This window comes from Maylandia zebra, linkage group LG7 (assembly GCF_041146795.1).
Source record: "Maylandia zebra isolate NMK-2024a linkage group LG7, Mzebra_GT3a, whole genome shotgun sequence".
Lineage (NCBI taxonomy): Eukaryota > Metazoa > Chordata > Actinopteri > Cichliformes > Cichlidae > Maylandia > Maylandia zebra.
Window position 1 is genome coordinate 49304173 of NC_135173.1, and position 27367 is coordinate 49331539.

At 42.9% G+C, this 27367-nt stretch overlaps 1 protein-coding gene across 3 annotated transcripts in view; it reads left to right on the forward strand.

The window, feature by feature from the left end:
• Positions 1-15422: 15422 nt before the first annotated feature.
• Positions 15423-27367, forward strand: part of znf462 (zinc finger protein 462) — a 56371-nt gene continuing 44426 nt past the window's right edge. Inside the window, exon 1 of one of the 3 annotated variants that reach the window (XM_004549597.3) lies at positions 15423-15744. The gene's annotated coding sequence lies outside the window, so the exon portion shown is untranslated. Of the gene's footprint in view, positions 15745-16406; positions 16736-22276; positions 22393-27367 lie in introns of those variants that run through there. The other 2 variants (XM_012918765.5, XM_004549598.4) reach the window with 2 other exon arrangements.

Genomic DNA, 27367 nt, shown 5'->3' on the forward strand with positions numbered 1-27367 from the left:
AACAAATTACCAAGCAGCCATTCAAACAAAGTCTTCTGATTCATTGGAATAGAGAATGTCAGTTAATATAGTAAGTTTAAAACGAAATGAACTCCACAAAACTTCAAAAATACTTTGAATTTGCTCGACTTCTATGCCATCTGCCAAGGTGCAACATTGTCCATGGTCAAATAATTTAATAGAAGATAAAAAAAAAGATAAAAATGTTGAGGATTATAAAGTGCTATGCAGTATTTTGGCAACTGATAATCCATACAAAGTGACTTTCATGTCTTATTTCACACCCAGTTATGCAGCCACCTTCACATCTTGCAGCTTCAAAAAGGTGGAAAACTATTACGTATCTCGTGTTGCAAGTGTGCTGCAGTGAAAAATAGATGTCTGTGACAGCAGCATTTGAGTAGGAGCTCTTCCTTGGTTCGAAACTGAATTTCTTTGAGGTCCTCTTTACATTGAAATGCTTTTATTAATATCTTATAGTCACATTTAACTTAAAAAATGAAATTCAGTAGACCAGCCAGTCTCTGAGTCAAGCACAGCCAGTGAATCTTCTTTAGTGGTGTGCAACACCTTGCGTGACACGCATCCGACTCAGACTTATATAACCCAGCATAACCCTTGCAGACCACAAATTGTTGAAAGTAGCGTAGCTTGGATCCCGTGAGATTTTTGTATCTGGCAAGATAAATAAGCAGTGGCCAAGCAGCGAGCACAGTAATGGAGAAAGGGGAAGCACGTGTAAGCGAACCACCTAGTAACACCAAAGAGAAAGAAAATGAGAGGCTAAAGGAAGAAAAGGAGCTAAGATGAGAACTAGAGAGGATGATGAAAGCTCCCACTGATGGTAGTGAATATGTAATTTATACTATGTATTGTTAATATATTGATATATTTTTATGCAGAGGCACTACATGTTCACTAAATGAACAACAGAAAACAGTTCAGACTGAGCTTCTTTGTGCCAAAAGAATTTCAGTCAATTTGAATCCTCTTTTATTAGAAAATAGATATGTTGGATGCTTTGGTGCTCTAAGGAAGGCCATCCCTTTATGTACACTCTTGACTCTCCAAAAGATAAAGATAAAAATGTGAAAAGAATCATTCATCAAAAGCAAAAGTGATGAGTGTGAAGTTGAAAACATAAAACATTTCTCAGTGATTGGGGTTTGATTGTTAGCCGTGGATGTTGGTGCCTTGTTTGTCTCTCTCCTACACTCTGAACTCTCCTTGTAGTAGCTGAGATGCTTTTAAGGAGGGCTGACAGGAAAATGGATTAAATGGGGTTTGCTGACGGAATACATATCAAATCTGAGGGCATGCAATTGTTGGCTGCGGGTTTTGCAAGGCTTATGACTCCTGCTGAGGGTGTGGATCCATCACTACTTGCCTGCTCTCCTCTTCTCCTCGCTATTCAGATGTGGAGGAAGAGAGAAAGAGGAGAGCTGGAGGGAAAAGGAAAGAGCTCTTGATCACCTGCTTTGTCTGAAGTGAGTCACCTTGCAAATATATGAATAGCAAATGCAGGAAAAGTAATCTGGTGGCGCACTGGTACATCCTTCTATTTGCATACCTGCCAGCCCTTGTAGTTAGCTCCTGCATTTCAGGACTTGGCACCTTAGATACGCTTGGGTATGCATGGATTTTCTTCCTTTTTTCAACAGCTCTGTCCATTTCTTCTTCTATTTCACCCTCCTTTGTCTCCTTCTCAGCCCCGTCCATCTTTTCTCCTCATCTATTTGCTTCTTTTCTTCTCCACCCCATCCCCCCACCTCACTCACCCTTTTCCCCTCATGTCTCCCTCAGACATCAGGGCGTATTTCCCCCCCGGCAGGATGCATGACAAGGGAGCAGGTGGAACGGAGAGCAAATGACAAATCTCTCTCTCGCCATCTCTCCCACTGTCCTGCCAGAGGCCCTCTTTGGCTGTTTCCTCCCTCCTTCCAGCACCTTTCCATCCTATCTGACCGCATTGATATTCAAATCTGCCCCAGCTGCGTTCCATCTCCTCTCATCGTGAAGGTCTCACCAAACCAAAGAGAGAGGAAAAAAGTTCCCCACTTTGACTCAACAGTTGGATATATGAAATTGACTTATGCTATGGTTTGTGCTTTGCAGACTCATTTCCATGTTACTAACCTAAGGTCACTGATTAAATCAGCTGAAGGTGGTTAATAAAACACTTTCAGACTGCTTAAGAAAAAAATATCCAACCCCATTCTCTTCTGTATATCTCAGATCTGTGGGTATATTGTGTGTCCATATGTCTGTCTGCATGTAGCTGCTTCTGCAAACACAATTCTCAGCTAGAGATGAGTTCGAAAAGACTGTTTGTGTGTCTGTTGCTGTTACTGACTTTGTCCCACGTGGCATGTGAGTGGAGCCAACGTCTCACATCTGGCCATGAGCAATCATTATCTTTGCCTTCTTCTCTCTGATGAATCTGCCCCAGCTCCTCGGCGAGGAGCTGGGCTTTATTTAATGGGCTCTTTCAGCCGTGGTTTGCTAGGCGGAAGCCTCTTACAAACCCATTTAAAGAAGGGTCTATGGATTTCATGGCTCCCCGGGCGCTCTCTCCTTCTTTCAATAAGGTGAAGTCCAAGGCTTTATCCATCAGTCAATGGGCCAGGGGAACAGTGGATGCAGCAGTTTTTAATCCCAGAGATGACACTGTCCACTATATGCTTGGCTGTTCTCTGATAGGAGGGCCTTCCTTTCGCAGCTCTCACCTGGGGACTTTAAAGTTCCTGTGGCAGAGCAGATTTATTGTTGCATAGATGGGGATAAAGACTGGGCACCTTGGACTGTGCCAGCAGACAGAAACATAGATAAAAGTACGAGGGAGCGACAGAGAAAGAAGATGCAAGCAGATTTGGGTGAAGTAGTAAGCGTAGATTTTATATTGGCTGCACAAAATGTCTTTACTTTCTGCCTTTGCATCATCTATGTACTGTCAACATCAATTTCTGCCAAAAGTTGTATGTGTAATTGAGATGGCCTATGAGACAAGGACAACATAATAATATAATACTAACAACAGTGGAATGTATTTGTGTAACACCTCTCGCGCTTAAGATGTACCTCAAAATGATTTAAATGAAGCTACAAAGAGTCACAGACTAAAGAACACTGAGTAAAAATGCTAGCTTTAACATCAGCATAGCAGCATGTGATGAACATACTGATGTTTAGCAGGTGTAATATTTGCTACATTACTATGTTCAGATTATTACTTTGCTTAGCAAACTTTGCATATATCTGCATGGCATGTAGAACAGTATGTGAAAGTCATGTCCTTAAGACATAGGAAAGAAATCCTGCAGAGACCTGACACAGACCCTAAGAGATGCATCTGGCCCTTCTGTTGATCCATGTTGCCAGTGCATAGTAGAAGGTCAGGAGTACAGTGAGGTACAATAGTGTCTATGACCATCTGTGAAGTAAATCAGTAAAGGTTTGAGGCTGCATTTCAGCCAGTGGTGTTGTGGATCTTGTCAAAATTGATGGTATTATAAATGCAGAAAAGCAGTTTCTGATTTTTATCCAATATGCAATACTATTCGGTTTCATTTTTTCATCATGACAATCATCCCAAACACACTGCCAGTAGAGTAAAAGCACACCTGGATAGAAAAACACAGTGGAACACTAGCAGTCATGGACTGGCCTTCCCACAGCCCAGACCTTAGCGCTATTGATGCAAGAGTGGGATCACTGTGACAGAGAACAGAACAAAAAGCAGCCAACATCCAAAGATGAGCTTTAAATGTCCTACAAGAACCCGGGAGAATGATTCCTGAAGACTACTTAACAAATGACAAGAAAGCATGGCTCTAAGAGTTCGGGCTGCATTGAACAGTAAAGGTGACAAATTGACTTTCAGGCTTTTTAGAATTGTAGAACTGTATTTTTCAGAACTCTGCAGTCACCCTATATAGTCTGTTTCCATTCATGTTTGCATGTTTCAGTAGATAACCCATTTCCCATCAAAATCTAAAGAAATGAGGGGTGGCTAAAGACGATTTCACAGTGTTGTATAATGGCTAAATATCAAAGGAATAGTTTTATGCCCTGCTCTATTGCTGTTTACAACAACAAATGGCGTATGACAAAAGGGCTTATGAAACATCAGTGAGTCTTTTATTATTACCAATTAATTTTACTCTCGTTCTTTCCATCAGCCATTGGCATACTAATGAAAGGCTTAGCAGGTGTGGACAGATCAATGCATGATTTAGTTACTTAGAGGCAAATATAGTGCAGTCAATCTTCTCCTTTGATAAATCAGGACTGAGAAAAATCCACACCTCTTTCAGAAATCAAAGTATTTTCTATTCTAGTGGCCTGATTGTTCTCTGGAGAATTGCAGGGCAGTGGTTAATGGCATTATCAGATACAATCACTTCAGTGAGGTCAGAGAATGAGATCTTGAAAGCAATAAAATTCATCACAAAGAGAAATTAACCACCATCACCCACTCACACCCATAATGATATTTCTATTGTTCAAAAATATATAACAACCCATCTAATCAGGTTTTAAACAATATCAAACAAAACATTTTCATTTGTGCAAAAGTGAACACAAAAAAGACATTAGATTAAAATTGGCAAGTGCTACTATTAGCTGACCAGCTGAGTCAGGTGGCTGATAGAGACTGAATCGTGTTTTTGAAATACCATTTATGAGCAAGCATTTGGGATGTTTTTTGTGCTTTAACCGATGACTTGCCTACTTGCTAATCATTTGAGAAATCGCACAGGATCTACCCATGTGTACTGCATCCAGTCCTAATACACAGATTGTTCTTACTTCAGTGCCATCAGCGGGTCAGTCAGTCAACCATGAGGAATGTGAAGCATAAGCAAGAATGGCGGAGCAATCCTTCAGCCCTTGGAAAGGTAATATATTCACTGATAACATCAACAGATTAGGAGATCATAGCCAAATGAGTTATGGAAAGGTTATGAAAATCACTGGGCAGCAGTTTTCTGACAGTCTAATGCCAAGGTGGTTCTGTCATGTTCAGATGACAAATAAATGTCTTCTTCAAACAATGTACGTAGGTCAACATGAAAAAACTTCAATCTACTTAGATGTGTACCAAAATAAATTGCTTTATATGTATTAAATGCTAATTGAAGTAAACACATTGCATACTATTTGTCTAGTTCCTCTTACCTTTAGCATGTTATACCTTTCATATCTTTAATGAAATGTTTGCATCAGTCCATTATTTTGTCAGAAATTGCTAGGAAGCACAAAATTTAAAATGCTCTTTGTCCCAAAGACATGAGATTCAGAGTTTTGATCCAAATATGGGATTCAAACTTAACAAAAAGTCAGTCATTTATTGAGGCTGATCAAAATACACCAAATATTAAATGCAAAAACCAAATTCTCACAGAAACAAGGAGCGGGGGATTGGGGCACAGCTGGGGAGTATAATAGATACTCAAAAACAGAGGAGAAGACAGGACGATTTAGGCACAAAGAGCCCCATGACACACAGATGAGGAATTAAACCACAAAACCTTTGGACAGACCAACGTGGAGATGTTTGGCCAAAATTCACAAGCATGGTGGGAGAGGGATCACCTTGCAGTTAAGGAACTGACCATGAACTCAGTATACCATGAGCGTAAATGCTAACACTTAACAAGAATGAGACAAAGAATCACAAAGACAAGGAGGGGGAAACTAATGCAAATACTAATGAAGATGCAGTGCTGCGAAAAAGTATTTGCCCCCTTCCTGATTACTGCCACCACGGATGATATGTTTTTGATAGTGTTTACCTGCGTGCTTACGTGAGAATCATTCTGTCTGAAAATACAATAAGGCAAAATGTTTTGGAGAATTCGGATTACACTTTGTAGGGGTGCAGAGTTGGGTCGTGTTGACAATTTATTAAAACTTGGCTTACATCCACCAAGGTCTACTTAATAAGCTATTGGTTATCCATCCATCCGCTTATCATTTTTTCAGGGGCGCTGGAGCCCATCCCAGCTGTCATAGGGCGAGAGGCAGGGTACACTCTGGACAGGTCCCCAGTCTGTCAGGGGGCTAACACACAGAGACAAACAACCAGTCGCACTCACATTCACACCTATGGGCAATTTAGATTGATCAATTAACCTATATGTCATTGGACTGTGGGAGTAAGGCAGAGTACCCAGGAAGAACCCACGCAAACACGGGGAGAACATGCAAACTCCACGCAGAAAGACCCCGGCCTGATGGTGGAATTGAACTCAGGACCTTCGTGCTGTGCGGCAAGAGTAAGAGTACTGGCATAACCACCATGCCACAATACTGTTATTGGTTAAAAATTTGAAGAAGAAAAAAAAAGCCTTATAACATAGAAATTATGATTTCTACACACCTGTAATGTCAACATATAAAAAGTGTCACATAAAGATTAGAAATATCATGGTACATTTGACCTCTGATCTCTTAATAGATTGATCTAAAGTGATAATAAGGCTATACAGAGATATTTAAAAATGTTTCTTACTCCCATTACTTGTTGTCATGATCCAAGCAGCCAGGAACACACAGGCACAAATGTAATCTTCAAAAATGGGTTTTATTACACCCCCAAAAAGGACAAGATGATTACAAAAATTCAAAATAACAAAAATAAAGTTTTTAAGAACCAAGTGGGCCCATAAAAGAGGTTAACTAACAGAACACTACTCAAAAGCCACTTAACAAAAACATAACTCAACAAACTGACCTGCCCAAATGAGAAACAGCTCCAGTTATATAGCAAATGAATAAACCATTATATACACCAAAGGTGAAAACTAAAGCGATTACAGCTAACCATCATTCAAGAAGAACCCCATTCCCCCTGCATGATCACAATAGATGGTCCAGTCCACTTTATTGGCTTCTGCATTTAAACCAGCTCCACCCTCAGCCAAACCAGGAAGGACTGGAGCGGAGGTCAGGTAACTCAGAAAGAGCAGAAATATAATCAATATAACATAGTGAGTAAGATGGCGCCGGTGAGGTCGGCTGCCGTCACGACTGCTCCGACCACTTTTGTCATGGTCCCTGTGCCCCGCTGGTCAATCCTCTATTGGGCAATATGTTTGTGGTTTGTTTGCTCTCTCGCCCTCTCTCTCTCACTCTCTCTCTCTCTCTCTCGCCACGGCGATGCTCACTGCGGGCTCCCGCTGCTGGCCCACACACCTGCTCATCACCACACCGGCCGCTGATCCCAGCTGATTACTGCACTACTTAGATGGCGAGTCTGCACTAGTCTTCGCTGGATCGTTGAGCTATCAGTGTCAGTTAGACTTGTGTTTCGGCTAACCTTCACCTTGAGAATTTCTTATTATTATCCTGCTAACCCGACGTTTTTTGTGTAGATCGTTTTTGGAACCCGATGCGGAGAGGAGTGATTGAAGGGGGAACTTTTTGTACAGAAAGTGTGGAACACCCTTCTCCCAACCCTGTTTCCCACGGACCCTGGCGACCCGGACCCGTTTCCCCTGCACGTTGTATATAGCCACTTGGTGTATGTGTTCACTGTAAATAAACGCACTGTCCTTCGCTTAAAGGAAAACCCTGGCCTGCGCCTGAGTCTCTTTCGGAACCCCTTAACAACTTTTTCTTTGTCTTTGTTTTTTAAGTTAGTTTTCAGCGTTTCTAAATCGGCAAAATCATCACCATTGGGTACATTAGGTATGACAGTGACACTCTTGTTTCTATTGGTATACAATGTACTCACAATTCGAAGTTTTTAACTCCGGATCCGAGCTGGCCGAGTGAGATCTCGAGGGAGAACAAAGGGAAGCGGCGGTGGCCTAGAGGGAAGCGAGCCGGCGTCAGGAACAGGCTGAGAGCTCGTGCACACCGCACACCTCTGCCTAGCATCCTGCTCGCCAACGTCCAGTCACTGGAGAACAAGCTTGACGACCTCAGGGCCAGGATAAAGTTCCAGAGAGACATTCGGGACTGCAATCTCCTCTGCTTCACCGAGACATGGCTGAACCCAGCGGTGCCGGACCACGCCATCCAGCCGGCCGAGTTCTTCTCGGTTCACCGCATGGACAGGACACGGGACTCGGGGAAGTCAAGGGGAGGCGGCGTGTGTTTAATGGTGAACAACAACTGGTGCAACAGTGCGAACGTTATTCCTCTCACACGCTCCTGCACACCAAATCTGGAACTACTGTCCATCATGTGTCGTCCTTTTTATCTACCTCGGGAATTTACATCGGTCATTATAAGTGCCGTTTATATTCCACCACAAGCGGACACGGTCACCGCCTTATGCGAGCTGCATGAGGCACTCACACAGCACCAGACACAACACCGGGACGCTGCGCTTATTGTGACGGGGGACTTTAATAGCGCCAACCTCAAACGCGCAGCGCCGAACTTTTATCAACACATCACCTGCCCCACCAGGGGTGAAAGGACACTGGACCACTGCTACACTACGGTCAAGGACGGCTACAAGGCACAATCCCGCCCCCCGTTTGGCAAATCTGATCACGCCGCCATCTTCCTCATGCCAAAATACAAACAAAGGCTGAAACAGGAAGTTCCGGTTCAGAGGAAGGTCGCGCGCTGGACGGATCAATCGGTGGCCGCGTTACAGGACGCACTCGATGACGCAGACTGGGGCATGTTCAGAAACAGCTCCGACGATGACGTCAACGTGTTTACGGAAGCGGTTGTGGGATTCATCGGGAAACTAGCGGATGATACCGTGGAGACAAAGACTATCACAACGTTTCCCAACCAGAAGCCGTGGGTGGATAAAACCATCCGCGACGCTCTGAGATCCCGCACCGCTGCCTACAACACGGGACTCATGACGGGGGACATGGACCCGTACAAAGCCGCGTCATATAACGTGCGGAGGGCGGTAAAAGAGGCGAAGCAGCGCTACGGGAGGAAACTAGAGTCACAACTCCAACAGAGTGACTCTAGGAGCCTGTGGCGGGGACTAAGGACAATAACGGACTATAAAACACCAACAACCGGTATGACGAACGCGGCCGTGACTTTGGCAGACGAGCTGAACACTTTCTATGCTCGCTTCGAGGCTGCAGCTAAGGTCTCCAACAATGCTAGTGTTAGCGGCGCTAACGGCTGCAGACAGGAAGATACTGCCAGCACCGGAAACGTGCTCGTCATCTCCGAGCATGAAGTAAGGAGAGCCTTCAAGAGAGTGAACACCAGGAAAGCAGCAGGACCAGACGGCATCCCAGGTCGTATCCTAAGAGACTGCGCATACCAGCTAGCTCCTGTGTTCACTGAGATATTCAACATCTCTTTATCTCAGTCGGTGATCCCCACATGCTTCAAAGAGTCCATCATTGTTCCTGTCCCGAAGAAACCCCATCCTGCTTCTCTCAATGACTATCGCCCTGTAGCCCTCACCTCAGTAGTGATGAAGTGCTTTGAACGCCTGGTCAGAGACTTCATCATTTCTTCACTACCAGACACACTGGACCCACTACAGTTCGCTTACCGTCCAAATCGTTCCACAGACGATGCCATCTCTCATCTCCTCCACACATCACTCACTCACTTGGACACTAGAAGGGGGAATTATGTTAAAATGCTCTTCATAGACTACAGCTCTGCATTTAATACCATAATTCCCTCCACACTCACCACCAAGCTGGAGCATCTGGGACTCAGCTCATCTATGTGTCAGTGGATCTCCAACTTCCTAACTGGCAGACCACAGGCAGTAAGGATGGGCGGACATGTCTCAGCCTCCACCACTCTCAGCACTGGAGCCCCCCAGGGGTGTGTTCTGAGCCCCCTGCTGTACTCTTTGTACACATATGACTGTGTGGCCACTACCAGCTCCACCACCATCATCAAGTTTGCTGACGACACCGTCGTGGTGGGCCTGATCTATGATAACAACGAGACGGCCTACGTGAAGGAGATTAGGAATCTGGAGAACTGGTGCCAGAGGAACAACCTCCTTCTAAACGTCAGTAAGACAAAGGAGCTGATAGTGGACTTCAGCACTAAGCAGGAGAGGAACTACCAGACCCCCGTCATCAACGAGTGCCCAGTGGAGAGAGTGGACAGCTTCAAATACCTCGGAGTTCACATCACGCAGGACCTGTCATGGTCCTGTCACATCAACACCGTGGTGAAAAAGGCCCGACAGCGTCTCTACCACCTCAGACGCTTGAGAGACTTCCAACTGCCCTCCAAGGTGCTCAGGAACTTTTACTCGTGCACCATAGAGAGCATCCTGGCGGGAAACATCTTAACCTGGTTCGGGAACAGCACCATGCAGGACAGACGAGCTCTACAGAGGGTTGTGCGGTCAGCTGAGCGCACCATCCGCTCCGAGCTCCCTGACCTGCACTCAATCTACAGCAGGCGGTGCTGGACCAAGGCCAGGAAGATCGTGAAGGACCTCAGCCATCCCAACAACAGACTGTTCTCTCTGTTGAAGTCAGGAAAGCGATTCCGCTCCCTGAAGACCAACACAGAGAGACTGAGGAGGAGCTTCTTCCCGCAGGCGATACGGTCTCTCAATCACACCACCACACAGTACTGACCCACACATATGGTTCTTACACACACACACTGGACATTCTGGACATTGTTTTTGCACAACACTGGTCACTATATTCTTCATTTCCAGTTAATACTTGTACAGCTGCTGTTATTGTGTATATATTTATTTATATTTAGATTTCTTCATACATTCTTATATAGTTCTATATTGTGTATTTTGTTGTACAGTTATTTTATTTTCAACTTTAATTTATATATTTTATCTTATTCTTCCCAGTTAAATTTACCCTTCATTCTAATTTGTGTTGTACAGTTATTTCATTTTTAACCTAAATTTATATTTTATTCCTTCCTAGTTAAATTTACCCTTTTTAATTTTTCATATTTATTTCCTATCTTATTCATAGCCTTTCCTTTTTTTGTTTTCTTTAGGTCACGAGCAGTTGTCCAAGCATTTCACTACATATCGTACTGTGTATGACTGTGTACGTGACAAATACAATTTGAATTTGAATTTGAATTTGAATTTGACATACCTATATAAAATAACAAACAATGCAAAGCAAAGTCTATGCCACCATTTGGGCTATAGCTTAGTGCTGTCATGCATTACAGGTAAACTCAAAATATCAAATTAGTTAACTTATGCTCACAGAAGCTTTAGAGCATAACGTAAACATAAGACAAAAGACCAAATGAATATTGCCTAAGTATCTCAACTGTGTGGTTGCATGCAGCCATCACACTTGTATTAACAACATATAGGCAAAGGCAATGATATATGGGGATTCTAAATATGACATTACTTTGGACCTCTGACCTCTTCTTCAAGGTCAAATATGGTCAAACCGTCATAAAAAAAAACCTATCTTTGAAATTACTTTCTGTTTGTATTAGCAACATTTCAAAACTGACCTTCTTATATGGGGATTCTAAATATCGGATTATACTTTGCATCCAAGTATCATGTCACACTTAACTTCTGACCTCACTTTTACCTTTCATGTTCATCTTTCTTTCATGTGTCACAGCAACAGAAAGAGATTGAGCTGCCCAGTTAGTAAAAAATATACCGTAGCATAATATTATGTAATAAGTCCAAGTTGTTCATGGCCAGTTATTTACAAATCAATACCTATTATTCATTACTCCTACGTAAAGATTGTATACAAAATATAATAATATTCCTTTAAAATAAACACTGCCAGAAAGATGTTCAGGCTTCTGGAAGAAAGTTAAACATTCGCAAAAAAGTGGAGGAGTGCAACAGTTTCTGGTAATCCTTAAAAGACATATAAAGACAGTTAAAGGGCTTAACTATATAAAATAGTAGTTCAAGCATTAATAATTCAGGATCATTTATCCATTTAGGCCTAAGCCGTGGTAATTTGCTGAATGTAACATCTCTGTCTAAAGGTCCTTGCAGGCAGCAGTTAGTGGATTTATTTCCACTTTATACACATTGTAATGGTGTGTTTTGTAATTTAAGAGATATATCAAAAATGCAATGACAGTTTAAAAGAAGTTATTCTGGGAAATACAGAAAGAAAGAAACTGTATGAGTTTCTTTTTCTTTCATCATAATCTCGTACATTTAAACGGAGTACATATTTAAAAATCTGTCCGACAACTGAAATAATTATTTCATTGCCTGCTTGATTACAACAAAATTACGTCACGACAGAACCGGCACAAACAGTTCGTGTGCACTTTGTTGTGCTCATTGTGAACGTACGTGTGCTGTTATGCTGTGAAAGGGGAAAAATGAGAATTTAAGAGGACACAGGCAGCATGTTTAGACCTGTAGCTGAAGGTAGATGTCCATGAAAAGTCCCGTAACAGCAGCAATCACTTTATCCGCTTGTATCACCTCCGTCTATGTGTGGTCACATATCTAGCAACTTTTGCTGACCCAAATGCTGTAGGACTCAATTTAAGTGTTTTTGAGTTCCAAAAGACTCCTAAAAGCATTTAAGAACATATACAACACAAAATATCTGTTAAACTGATTCTTTTTATTTGCAAAACTCTTAAGAAATAATTGACTGAATTAACTGAAGACCCTCGTTTTTAATTAGCAGTAAATATTTACACTGAAATGGTGGCACGCTGATGTAAGCGTATCCAAAAAGTCATCGGTCACCTTCTAAATCTGTACAACACCTCCTCTGCTCCCGCTCTCCCACTGCTCAGACCATCTGAATCCCTGACGACGGGTCTGTTTTTAGCTGCGCCGGGTGGAGGCCTGGCACGGTGTGAGGGGGAGGCCGGACCAGTGGGGATGTCCTGGCGCAGTCTGTCCCACGCTGCACGCTGGTCTCCTGGCCATCCCATATTAATCAGATTTGCCGCAGCAGCCATATGTCCAAGCAGCGTGATAAACCCCGGCTGCTACCTGGCACCCAAAGGACTCACTGTCAACAGAGTGTGTGTTCATCTGCGCAGGTGTGTATATTTCACAAGTCTTTTACTCCAGAGACATTCCTTCAAAGATCTGTTGAGACATCAAAAATGCTTGGTATGAATATCTTAGGCCTTTTCTGTTTGTGTGTGTGTTTCTTTTTCTTTGAGATGCTCTGACTTAAAAAGAAAATATATAACACAGGTTATGAGCAATAACCCTGAAGGAGGGGGAAGTCACTTTTGGGCCAAATGATCATTTGCCACAGTGTTTGGGAAATACATGGGGCTATGTACGTCACGGCGACAGAAGAACTGGCACAATGGAAGTGCATTAACAAAGGCCGAGTCCTGTTTCCATCTGTCACCTTATGCTTATAAGCACTGTATACATTTCATATTTGCACATGACTCAGCTCACAAGGTGTCACATTTTAGACGCCACTTGTATCACACTGCTTAGTAGTGTTGCGGAGAATCTACTCGAGCATTAGCTCTGCTGACACGAGCAGCGGCGATGGTGATAGAAAGACTGACTGAATATAATTTGCTAACCCAAGCTTTCTATTAAATTCAAGACAAAAAAAAAATGCATTCCACAATCCATAATTCATAACCGAACCTCGCAAGAGGCAACATCAACACTTGTCAAACATGATTAACTACGTCTGTATCTTACACAAATTTAATTCCTCTCTGTGTCTCTGCCTGTAAATCAGGCAACAATCACCAGTGAGCATGCTCGCAAGATTTGTGGCTGAGGTTTTTTGTGGGTTTGAATGTCACAGGAAAGGAAAAGTTTCTGGAATCCAAACTACTCCCCCCCCCCCCCCCCCCCCCCCCCCTTTTGCTTAATGAATAAAACCTTGAAGCACACAGAACATCTCAGATCTTTGTTTGAACAATCAGGGCAGAGCAGATGGGCTTTTCTGTCTTCTGTCTTGAAAAGACAAAACAACAAACAACCAATCTCCTTGTGCACATCATGTAGAGTGAAGTAATTACTCTGCGTGAGTATTAAAGAGTAATCACATCGGCCTTTAGATGAACATAGTGCAACTATTACATATACTGTACAGTATTAATAAGCATGTTTTACCACCATTTACACATATACAAGTGTAGTCAAGTAGATGCAATGAAAGGAAATTGAGTTTTATTGGGTGGTTTGTATAATGCATGGCTTACACACAGTGCTTGCACCAAAGATCTTCAACAACAAGAAGAACAAAGAGTCCAGAAACAGATGGTATTACCCCCTACCCTGCCCCCCCTCCCCCCCAGGGCCCTGATATCAACAACATGGAATCAGACTGGGATTACATGAAAAAACAGAAGCAAACGAGACAGCCTAAATCCACTGAAGAACCACAACAAGGTCTCCGAGATACACAGAGCCACCTAACTGCTGCCGAACCAAACACAGATCTCCATTTTTAATAAAGTTTTTAAAAAATGATTTCATTTCATTTTAGGTTAACTGATAAGTAAAAACTACCAATGACAAAAGACGCTTGCTTTAAAGCAAATACTTGCAACTTCAGCCCAATTCTGCAGCTGCAACTGCATTTATGTGAAAAATCAAAGTGCCTGACATCATACAAAGCTTTTAAATATTCAGACATGCAGTGTGTGACAATAAGCTGTTGCCATATCAGAAATATTGTGCAGAGATATAATGTAAACAGCATCGATTTAAAAGAAAGCCCATACATAACAGGTAAAAATATACACTTCTTCCCAACAAAAAGTCATGGAGGGAGACACATTTCCCCGCTCACATTGTAGTTACTCAACCACTCAAGGTAGACTCTTCTTCTCACCACCCACCCACCCATGCGTGCCCTTCCTGCCGCTCAAACCCCCACCCACTCACCCACCCACCCACCGTTTACACTGACATACATCTGAGCAGGACCCAGCACCTTTTGTCTTGGGCTCCCTCCTTTGTTAGTGGCTGGTGGACACAGCAGCAGCAGCAGCAGCCTGCATGCCGCATGTCTACAGTAACAGGGAAGTGACAGAAAACTGCATCTCATCAGCCATTTACCTTTTTTTTTTCTGACTATCAATCAAGCATAAAATATATATTAAAAAATATTAAATCTAATATACATATATAGAATTATATATAATTAATTGTTTAATTTAATTTAAATAGAATACTTTGAATTCTTGATTTTTTATTATTTGGATGAAAACAATAAACATTTTGTTTGTCAGTCACTGGGAGATTTTTTTATATTCTATATTTTATATATATTGGGATGTGTAAAAATATACAGTTTAAATTATATCTATCTTTTAATATCGGGGTGTGTATAGTAAATCTGTGTATCTATGTGTCTATCTGTGTGTTTGGTTGACTTGGGAAGCAGCATCACCACCAAAGTGAACTGCAGATAACCTCATGACGTTGCAGACATGGTATGCAACCCTATATAAAATTGACGGTGGCCGCATGTATCTGGTGGTGGTCTGCGTCGCTTGATAAGGCTTTGCAGACTATCTGACTTCAGTCTAGATGAAGGATGAGCTTCTCAGGCACAGACGTTGTCCATCCTGCTGATGCTCCCTCGTCTCATCGTAAACTCTTGTGCACCCTCTGGTGCTTGCTAGTCTCCCAAACTTCTTTGTGTAGCCTGCTTTGCAGATTGTCTTCCTTGTCTGTGTGGTTGCTCATTATTCAGAGACAGACGGATCTCAGGTCATCTGCAGCTGCAGCAAAGGAGAAGCAGGAAAGATGGCGATCATCCACTAGACCGACCGAGCGCACGCATGAAATACGGAGGACAACTTTTGGGAGGATCGCTTGAGGAGAAGATTGTACCAGTGAGTTTTTTTGTGTGTGCTCTTGCTCTATATTTCCAGTTTCGTCAAGATTTCGGCTGAGCTTTCAAGGTCTGCGAGAACGTCGGTATGGTAGATCATGGGATATAATTTGGAGAGCGCCTCGTGAATGACCTGGAAAGAGCTGATCTCCCCTCGTTTCTCCCCCTTTTTTTTGTAGTCGAGGTCCATGCTACCACTGAGAAGGAAGTCGGGGCGAGATTTTCTCCTCTCTCTCTCTTTTTTTAATCGGGTGGTCGCTCGGCTGGCACCCGTGCAGCCAAAGTCAAGTGGGTCTTCTCGCTTCCCAGTTAATATCCTAACCAGCCTAGCGCTTCCTCGCTATGTCGCCTTTCGGTTTGTTGTCAAAGTGACACAAGGAAATGGACGCGGCGGTGTAAAGAGGCTCGCCTGCGTGTTTCGGCAGCACCGGAGCGCCAGTGTTTTGTTATTCTGACATGTCTGGTCAGGGGAATTATTGGCCCCGGCTGTGCACCCCCCCCCCCCCCCCCTCTCTTCGGCCGTGCGTGTTGTTGCGCGTTAGCTTCATGGAGAAGCCATTGCACGGATTGCTCTCCTTTACCAACCAGCCTCCATTAGCGACACAGTGGAGCTGGCATAGCCGCTGGTCCAGTCTCACACACACACACACACACACCATGAAAAGCCATGTCCACTGTGTGGAGGCTATATGCGCTCTCCACCTCCCCTTGCTTCTCTCAATTTTTAAAAAGGAAACCTTAACGTGGTGGCGATTTTTGAGTCCACAGTGCTGGAGCTACTACACGTCTTGCTGGTCGTGAAATCAATTTAAAAGCGCAGTGTGGCTTCTTCTTCTGCTCTTTCTTTTTAGATGTTTTTTTTTTTAATTCAAACGGGGTTTTTTTGGTCCTCCTTTTGCTTTTCTTCTTGGGTGCTTCTTGCTACACTCTTAACCCGCATGTGCCCTTGCACTGTTTTGGATGTCTATTTGCTGTCACTGGTCTCAAGTCAGGTATGTCACACTAGTGAGGGCTTCACCATAAAATGGAGGAAGGCAGATGAGTATCCAAGGAGAGCCCTGGAGTCAGATAGGCAGGATCTCCCCCCCACCTCCCCCCCTCACGCCAGAACAAAGGTTGTGTTTAGAAAAAGAAAGAAAGAAAGAGAGAGAAGGGGGGGTTAAAAAAAGAAAAGCTCGGCCACATCCTCTTCTTCCTCCTCTTCTGCTTCGTTTTCAGCTCGGAAGTTTTAGTCTAAGAGGAAGCAGAAGAACTCTAAAAAGTGAGGTTAGATCCTCCAGTGTGTGTGTTTGTGTGTGTGGGGGGCCTTTCGAGGTTAACTTCTTCATTTTTAACCCCTGGCTTGCTTGTTTAAGTCATCTTGATTTGAAAAACTTGCTTTTCAAATATTTCTTTATTTTTGCTAGAGATGTACTGCTGAGGCTTCTGGAAAGTGTGCGCTTGTGATTGGCTGGGGGGGAGCACATGGATGAGACAGGAATCCTAAGGCTCAATAATGCAGTGTTTTGACCATGCAAGTAGTTAATGTTCAACAAAAAGTGGAGTCAACACACACACACACACTCACACATGCTCTCTCGCTCTCTTCTCTCTCTTCTGGTTGAGTGTGTGAGGGTGAAGTAATGACTGTCGCAAACAGTTTCTTAAAGGAAGTTCTCAAGATGATTCTTTTTTTCTTCTTCTTCTTTTTTTACTCCGTGCTCTGGTCAGACGAGGGTTCAGATACTGTCATGAATGTGCTTTAAATTTTGCTCCCTTATGGCTTCCCCATAATTTGCAAAGGAAGCAGGAGCCTCCACTGTGCACGTTACTGTAAGGCTCTACAGACTTATTTGGGACTTATTTGAGATTCTGGGTCCTTTTGGAAAACTTATTTTAGACTTGCGATTGAGGTTGTTGGTCATTTATTAACAGCCTCTCGGTTGCAATGTGCTCCGCGTTCGCTCTGCAAGCCTTGGGTGACTTTTCACACATTATATCCAAAAGGTGTCTGTTGACCAGCCTGGCAGGAGAGTGTGGGGGTGGGGGGCTTGAAAGCTGTAGTGTGTTTGTCTGTGTGTGGGTAGACGTTCTGTGTGTGTGTGTGTGTGTGTGTGTGACAGAGAAGGAGAGAGAGGGAGTGTGTGAGGTTGTGCTACGCTCTGCAGTTCCCCTGGCCACTGTGTGAAATCTTGCTGACAAGGAGACTGTGAGCTTGACACACTGTGCTGCGACAATGCCGGGGCTGAGAGGAGCAATCAAAATGGTGGCGAGGCTCCTTCTCCCCGGCGTGGCAGGGCAAACAGGTTCTCGAGGAGGAGCCAATAGAGGACAGAGACGGGCAGGAATCTGCTGCGGCGACACATTTGCATCGCTGCAATGCAATGGATGCAGTCAGGTGGATGGTGGATGTTCTGCAGAAACAAGCCCCCGTGATCGCAGTGTTTTGTTCCCGCTCAGAGTGTGCTTCTCTTTGCACTTGCAGTTCCTGTAATAACTTTCACAAGTCTCCAGCACATTCGTGGCCTATTCGTACTACGCTGGCGGGTGACCTATAGTCATATACCAAAGCCCCCTGGACTGCGTGAGGGCCCCTGAAGTTCCCTGTAGGAATTTCTTTGTTATAATTCGGCAAATGACACTCATGTGTGGCAGTAACATATATATGTGCCACACATATGAATTAAAAACTGAACAACGCAGGGTCCTTAAAGTGGCTCCTGTATTTTTACATAGCCTGGAGGGCAACTATCTGTAACGCCCATAAGAAAATCAATCTTTCCTTGGGAAATATGTATTTTGTAAGTGGAAACTAGTGTGCTGGTAAACAAAATAGGCTTGGAATTTAGACTGTAAATAAGAGGAAACATCTTGTGCCCCTTTCCTGCTTGTATTTCTGAGACTAAACTAAGAATTTCACAGAGCCAGAATGCTCTACTCAAATTTGATCTTGGACTTTTCTGCTGCTCTGTTTAGTGTTTCACTCTTCTGCTCGCTTCGTGTCTACAAAAGCATTTCTCTGCTGGTGTAATCATCACCAGTGACGTACAGAAAACCTTGGGGCAGGGCTGTGTGGGAGCACATGTGTTGGGTCTTTGAGCTGCATGTTTCTGAATGATCTTCTAAGATTTAACTGAAGTCATGTGATGACACGAGCAGATGTGCACCATCATGTTGGACTGAAAGGCTATCGCTGAATGTCCCAATGCGCATTCCCTTCTTCCTGTTGTCTCACTCTTCCTGTTTTATTCTGAAAGTCCCGACCAAACGCCGTGACACTGTGACCTCCACTGCTCGATTACTGTTTGTTCTAAAGAGACTACACCTCCAGGACCTGTAGTAATTCCAGCGAATGTTGCCTTAATTTGCATTAAGTTTGAAGTGGAGAATGGCAGTTGGGCAGTGCTGTTGTTTGTTTAGTAATAAATGGTCTGAAAAGCAGATCAAGATCATCTCTGATCGGGTCCCCCTCTCACTTGTGATGTGGTGCAGCAGACAGTAGTGTTTTGGGTTTTATTTTATTTTTTTGATGGACCACTTTCTGTCTGACTGAATATTTGCATGTAGCGCACGCTCGTATTAAACTGTTTGAATTTTAGCGCGGCATAGAAAGAAAATTTTAATACTCAGTGTTACCATAGCTCAGCTTTAAGGTGGCGGGGGGAGGAATTACATAACTGGATTTGTTTGCAAGGTATTTCAGGATTATGTTAGAAAAGCTTGACAGAGAGGACGGAGGATCAAACAAGAGAGACTTCTGTGATGGTTTGAACGCTCGGAGGAAGTGGTCATGAAGCTCATCACCCCCCTCTACACACACAAACACACATACATGCATACAGCTGCTCTCTCTCTCTGTCCTTCCCTCCCCTCCCTCCATCTCTCACTCACTCACTCACACTGGGTGATGCACGTCTCCATTCTTCTCTACCTGGGGCACTGAAGAAGGCTAAGGAGACGCACAAAAGCAAATTGAAATGCTCCAGTGAGTGCTTTCTTGACGTGATGCATGGCTCACAAGATGCAAGTGTAGCAGCAGGGCCAGGCTGCAAGTGTAGATCCAAAACACCACAGTCATCACAGCACAGCTGCAAGGGGGGAAAAAACCCCTCACTATTTTCTCCTGACCTTCCTGCCTTCATAAGTAGCCACCAAACACATGCATGCTCTTACAATATGCCCAAACCTGCTCTGCCCATCTGAATAATTTAATGCTGTTTAACTGTAGCGGGTATATTTGAAGAACTAAAAGGCAATATCATGTCAGGGTTTAAGTGGAACAAGGAAGTAGCTTCTTAGAGGTGTCATTCCAGTTTCTGTTGTCAGTTGCGACGTTATACTGCTGCAAAACTGGTTCCTCCTCTCTGCTTTCCATCAGAACATCAACAATTCAACTGTGTCCCGAGGAAGAGAAAAAAATGCTTGTGTAGCTCAGTGAAGCTTGCAGTTGTGCCCTACCTTTATCTAGATCTGCTGATCTTTTCAGGGTGCATATTTTAGGCGTGTGAGGGACTCGTTTTGTTGAAATTCAAGGTCTAAAGTGGCCGTGCTGAAGAGACAGCTCGTCTGGTGGGATAAATTAAGCAGTCTACACGGCGTCCTCAGGTTTCCAGCCTAAATTCAGGATTTGTGCTGTTCTCTGCTAAGACACAGTGAACCAGCTCTGTCAGTCTCGAGCTGCCTGTGGTGGGGAGGAAAAAAAAAAAGGAGAAAAAAATTCTTTGGAGACGCCCGTTCCTTGGGCAGTGTGGTGCCACCAGACAAGGCCTTCATTGAGCAGAAACAGGAGTGGTCTTGTAGATGGGATCCACAGTGGCTCAGCCTCCGAAGCAACAGAACTGTCCAAGGACGATTAAATATTTAAGAGCTTGGAAAGGAGGTCTCAGTGGTAAGTTAATATTGATGGGTCTCATCTTTCCCTTCTCAAACTTGTTGAGTTGACTCAAGAGGTTGGTTTAGCAGGTCTGGAGAGGAACCTACCTTCTTTTCTTCTTAAAAAACTTTGAACCTTCACAGAGTTTGTTTGCAGTGTTTCCTGCAGCTGGCTTTTGAATTTTTCTGACCCCCCCCTTTTTTTTTCAGCTTCTTCCTGTGTCCTCTCATGGTCACTGTGAAACACTCCATCCTGGCTAGCTTGTAACCTCACCCAGTCCTTGTAACTGTAGTAACTGCCATGTCAGGCTTACAAGGAAGTCAGCATTGCAAGCTTTTCTGGCATTTGTCCACTGAGCACTACTTACAAGAAACCCTTCAGTGCATCTTGCAGTCCTTTCATGTAATCCTTTCCCCCCCTTTCCTTACTTTTTTTGTGAATTGGGCGAATAGAATACAACCAAAAGGCATTTTGATGTGTAAAATGGAAAAACAGGAGTAACATTCCTGTTGCCTCCAGCCTCAGCCTCCAGCTGAGGGTAATTTTCCTGACAGTAAGTAGGCATTTCAGTTATACTAAACATTTCCCTCGATTGTAAAGTTTGGTACCTCAAGAGCAAAACTTCGGGGTCATTTATGGACAATTTTTGTGAGATGATGCCGATTTATCTGAGACAGCAGTGGATTGATTTACGTCAGGAAATGGTTTCCTAGGAGAGATGGGCTTCAAGGCTGCACGGAATGCAAGGTTTCCTGGACCTAATTGTCCTTGTGGAAAAACACTTCCTGGTTTCTCTCCAAGATCTGTCCTTCACTTGCCCCACTCTTGTTTGTTTAGCCCATGAACCCTTATGTTTCACTTTGGAGAGATCTGACTCAAGCATGTCTTCAGGCTCATGTGTCTGACTTATGTGTTGTGTGCAGAACAACTTCTTTTTTTTTTTTGCTCTAGCCTACTTGTGTACACCACATCTTTTGTCAGGATTTTTTTTTTTCTCTTTTAAGCTCAAGGGAAGAAACCTCTCGAGAAAACCAAAAATATCTACTTATTCCCATATAAAATTGTAAAAATAATCACGCCTGAGGCTATTAATTAAATTGTGCACTTAATCATTTTTGGATGGAATATTTAATCGTGTTGCTGAGGGTTGCCCCAAGTTTTCCTCTCTTATGCTTTTCAGTGTAGAAAAGAAGCTCTAACCTCTTTCATGGAAATCTTGATTAGACCACGTTAGGTCGCCCATATAAGTATGATGTCGCTCGCAGAAGGTTCAGGACGCGACATCGCCTCTAAAGTGTATTCGACCGGGCGGTCGAAGGAGCCACGTTTTAGATGCACGACAATCAGATCTGGGCTCTTGTCTTCACCCTCGGAAGAACAGCAAAAGGCAGGTTCGCAGGAGGCCATCTTTGCAGTTCACAAAACCACGCTTTTCACTTCTGCTTTTCTCGCTGACTGCAATGACAGCGTGCAGAGGAACCGACAGGAGGGGAAGCAGCTTGCTCAGGTCTGCGCTCTTAAAGTTAAACACTTCCATCTGTGTAACAAGATAGCAGAGCAAGCAGAGGCAGCTCCACTCAGCTGAGCAGGACAGTCAAAGACCTTGAGGAGCACAAAATGGTGGATGGCCATACCACTGATTCTCCAGCATGATTGGCTGCGTGTCTCCTTGGCCACTGTGGGGCTGGCTGTGTGAAATGGAGTCCTCTGTGCTGAGCGTTGGCCCAGCCTCAGCTCTGATGCAGAAGATAATTCTGTCAGCCTCGAGAGAGAGAGACGAGAGAGCAGCCAAGTGAGGTGACTATACTAAAAGAAGGCAGAGGACTCGAGCCATGTTTGTGTCTGCTTGCTTCTGTTTCTTATCTTCTAATCTGCTGTCCTACTTGATCTCCCGGGTTCTGATTTCTATTAATAGCTATTTAAAAATATATATTTTGGTGCTTTTTAGCTTTAAACAGACCTGTAACAGGTTAGGAAGGAATCAGTTGGGATTTATGTTTTGGCTTCGTTTGTAGGAATGAAGAAAGTGTCTGTGTAAGAGTGTTCGGTATCTCGGTATCTAACCTTCACACCCAGCAGGCTCAAGCTGAGGGATTTACCAGACCCTTGTTTTGCTGCTTTCAGCCTTGAAGGTCACATAAATATCTCTCAGGCTCGTGATTAAAACGCAAATTCACGAGATTTAAAAGAGTGTCAGCGCTGCATATTAAGTGGACTTGTATTTTTTTTTTTTTCTTATTGGTTAGTTTTCACCATGACAACCTGAAGACGGCAGCCTCACAGCAGATAACCATTAATGCTTGTCCCTTCCTAATCTGCTCGGTCATTATCATCTGTGCAAAAAAAAAGGACCAAATGTTACTACTGAGTGCTCTGCAGTCGTCCTCCTGTTCAGAAGGAACAATCTGAGCCCTTTGCTAAGCACAAAGGCTACCCTTGGTGCAAGGTTACTTGTACCATGATGGCCAGCTGCTTCTTCTTCTTCTTCTTCTTCTTCTTCTTTTGCTTTTTTTTTTTGTTCTTTGTTCAAATGCAGCTTTAGAGAGACATGGATTTGGCAAGTTGGATGTCTTTTGATTGACAAAGGGAATGTCTTGCTTTGCAAAGTAAGTCTATATAGAGGTCAGCAAGTACACTGATGTTAAATGGAAAAGGCCAAGTGACTGGTGATGGGTGATGTCAGGTAACGTGTCAGAGAGACAGGCTGATCCAGGCGCTGTCTGACCTTGTATTATACATGACTGACATAAACTAGAAAGTAAAAACAGGAAGAAGAAAAAGTATGCTTGATATTTTCTTTTATTCTTCTTATTGAGGTCTGCATTTGAAACTGTTTTCGTGGTTCAGTTTATGTTTACTTGTTCTTGGTCAAGCTTTTTGCTATAAATGTGCATGTGTTTGTTTAATTTTTTTTCCTTCTAGTTTTTTTGAAAGAGAAAGTTATTCTGGGCTCATCATAGCATTCCAACTAGGTGCCGTGCTAAAAGAATTCCAACTTTCCTCTTTTTGATGTGAGGATTTGCTTGAAGGCTTCAGTCACTCAAATACTTTGAGGTCCAGAGATCAAAATCTCTGGACTGGGGGGGCGTTGCTGACATTTATTACAAAGGTGGCGTGTCTTCCTTTTGTTTAATGTCTTGACCGTGTGGCGAGTTGGGACCAGATGTTGTATTCTTGAGCTTCCTCTTTCAGCACGATTTCAATATAAATGTGCAGGCCAGTATTAATAATTGTATAAAAAAAACTTGTTCCTCCAGTTTTATTGTTCAGAGTTGGTGCATTATAACTGATACGGTGCCGCTTGCAAAAAAGTTAACTAACTTGCGGTTTAGAAGTAAAACTCACAGAGGGAAAATGTGAAGAAGCCACTGAATAACATCACAATTCGGGCTTTTGCAGTTTTTTAACGTTGTTTGCTCTTCTTTAGTTACACAGATATCATTCTGTATTGTGATACTATTGTAACTGCGTGCAGTGTATTGCAATAGCAATCAGTTTGAAGAGCAGTAACGATTTTCTAAACCTTTATCAACTGACACTAGAAAAACATATCTTTGTGTTTCATTTGGTTTCCCTTTAGTCATCTTAACGGTATGGCGGTTAGCCTACATGATCTTCTCAGTTACCCAGAATCCTTAAGGGTTGCCTGATCCTGCTGCGATGAGTTGTTTCTCTTTTACGCCCTTTGAATGTGACACTCGTGAAGGTCAGGCTGCGGCAGATCAGCAAAGCTTGCTGGATTGCAGCGTCTGAAAGGCTCTGCACCTGCATTTAGCAGTCTCTCTGACACAAACCAGGATTACTGAGCTGGATGTTCACAAAAATCTTCACTGCTTTTCATTCATTCTGCTCAATTGCAGTTAAAGTTTAGACACAAATGACTGCTGTTTGTCTATGCAAAAATGGGCTACTTCTGCTTTGTCTGCTGTTTTTGAGACTTGTGCTGATGTACGGTCCAGTGTTGCTTGTGTTCATTCTGATTAGAAAAAGCTGATTTTTCCAACGTCAAAATAGTGCAGTTAATAAGCATAAAGAGCCTGCATGCTAAAAAAGTAACGTTTCAGATGGGGGGAAAAAAGGTAAAAAATTAGATGAAGGTTTTCTCTGAAACACAGCATAGATGGATGTCATGGAAGGAATTATAGAACCATGAGGACCACATGTAGATCAGGTCATCTTCCTATGATGGACACTTATAAAGAGGAAGCTCAAAAGGAAAAACTACCAAGAGGCCAGCAGCAAGCTAAAAATATCTGAAGGACTATATAGCAGAGTCTGTCCACAACATGCAGTTAGCAAGAGATTCATGTGTTCTGCACACTTCTGAACTCTCTGCGGGGCAGCGGCATGAAGATTTCTCTTCTCCAAAAGGCACATTTTAATGTTGCAAGCATGTGGTTAATTCCCATGACAGGAAATGGAACTTGTGGTCCGATGAAATCAAGGTTGAATGTTTTGATCTTACTCGCCAAATATGGAGGAGTGGTACGTTTCAGAGTGCAGGTCAAAACCTTTATACAGCTGTTGTGTAGATGGAAGAGAGAATAAATTCAGAAGATTTTGAGAGAAAATGTAAATAGAAATATTTATCATGACTCTGACTGAAAATATTCCTGGGGTCTTTGGAAAAAACTGACTTTAGGAAGGCAGGAGAATCTCAGTCTTATGTTGGCGGACATTACGTGATATTAGTCATTATCAGCTGCCGGTCAAATCAAACCAAGTAAGGCTGAAGAATGTCTTTGGTCAGAGAGATGCTGTTTAGCTGGTTATGGTTGAGATATATATATATATATATATATATATATATATATATATATATATATATATATATAATTTTTTTTTTTTTTTTTTTTTTTTGAATGCCATATACCTCCTGAAACAGATCTCTTCTCAGATTTTACGCCCAGCATTTTTATCAGCCACAATGGTGATTATGGTGTTGTTTTCAGGCTTTGGTGTTTAGGGCTCCGTTGCAAAATGTAGCCCAAAAGAGCCAGAACTAGTAGAAAGGCCACTCCTGGGTACTTTGGCATGTGTTTATAGGTCTGTGTGCCTGACGACAGATTTTGTCAGCATGATGGCACCATGTACAGGTGGGTAGCTGAGGTCAGTATTATAGCCGTGTTTAAAGATGGGTGTGGTCTGAAAACACATTGACTTTGTGACTTCTCCTTTAGTTATTAGTCAGATAGCTGATCATATCTCATGACAATGTGGTGGATTTCTGGTGTTCTGGAAGATGTTTGTGACTTTTAGACTCTGCAGAGTTGGCTGATTCATTTGAAACATGATATAAATGCCATGACTATTATGGTATTTTTTTTCTTTTTTTGGTTTTTCCTAAACTGAGTAATAATGCTGGTCAAACCGCGCTGTTATTTAAAAAAAACACTGTCTTCTTAGAACCAAAACTAAAACTGAACAGAAATGTGACAGAGAATATTTAAGTTCAAATATATGCTAAATCTCGACAGGCAGAGCATTGCGTGGTGGCATTGCTGATGTATTTTCAGCCCTTTTTCTGTTGCCTTTCATACCCTTCCCCATCCCTTTCATTCAATTCCAGCAGATGTCTGATGAATGTTATGACAAAATGTTCATACTGAACATTATTGATTCCTCACATCTTCTCTGAAAAGGCCTGGTTCATTGATCGGCCAGGTGGGATCGATGTTTCATCTCGGCACATTCAGACTTCCTCAAATGAGTAGGATCATGTGATCACGTCATTTAAGGAAGCTCTGTGCTCTGATCACAGGCACAGAAGAATGAGGTCAGTGTCCAACTAACTGCTCTTATCGCACAAGCTGTTGTAACGAGACAGATATGCTCATCAGTAATATAGTGGCAAGATAAATATCTGTCAGATTCAGGTTGCTTAAACCTATCAATGTCATTGTTTTAATTATCAACACTGCCAAAGTAGCAGGAGCACCAATTTGAGTATAATATATGGGGTTGCTACTTTCTGTTTTGGTATTTCTATTCAAGAACTCCAGACTGTGAAATCAGTCGGGATATCTGAGCAAGTCCCAAATATATCCTGCAGCTCCCCAAATATACAGCCAGAGCATAAACGAGCTATCTTCTGCAACAAGAAGAACAAGGAGTTCTGCAACAGACGGTAGTGCACACTTACCTCATTCCACCCCACCCCCACCTCACTCCAGAGTCCAGACCTCAACAACATTGAGTAAGCCTGGGATTACATGAAGAGGCTGAAGCAGTCTAAATTCACAGGAAGACTGCTGAAGTTCCTGAAGTTGCTCAGGGCATTCTACAAACCAGAAAGAAAGTATGCTTAAGCACTGGTACTGTTTCAAAAGCAAACAGTGGTCATCCACCATAATGATTTGGTGCTAATATTATTTGGAAGCACTTTTGTGTTATTTATTAGTGCCTTTTTTGTGCCCAAAGCTGTAAACTAGTAACAAATATGTTACAAAAGAGATTACTTCATTACTTCATCTATTACATCTCTTCCAACTTTGGATTGGTGCAGCTGTGCAAGTACGGAGCGTTTGGTGTCTTTCAGAACCAGCTTTCACTTCATCAGTTTCTAAAACCAGTTGCATGCTTGTTGGTACCTGTCAAACATTTGAACACACCCACTTATTGGGTCTATCCAGTCATTTAAACTGGTGCTGAATGTAGGAAAAAAACCCTTCCATAGTTAATGATGAATTATTCCACCTTTGGACTCAACACTTTTTTGTGGTGCCACACTGGTGACAGATTTTGGGCACCAGTTTTTTTTTTTTTTTTTTTT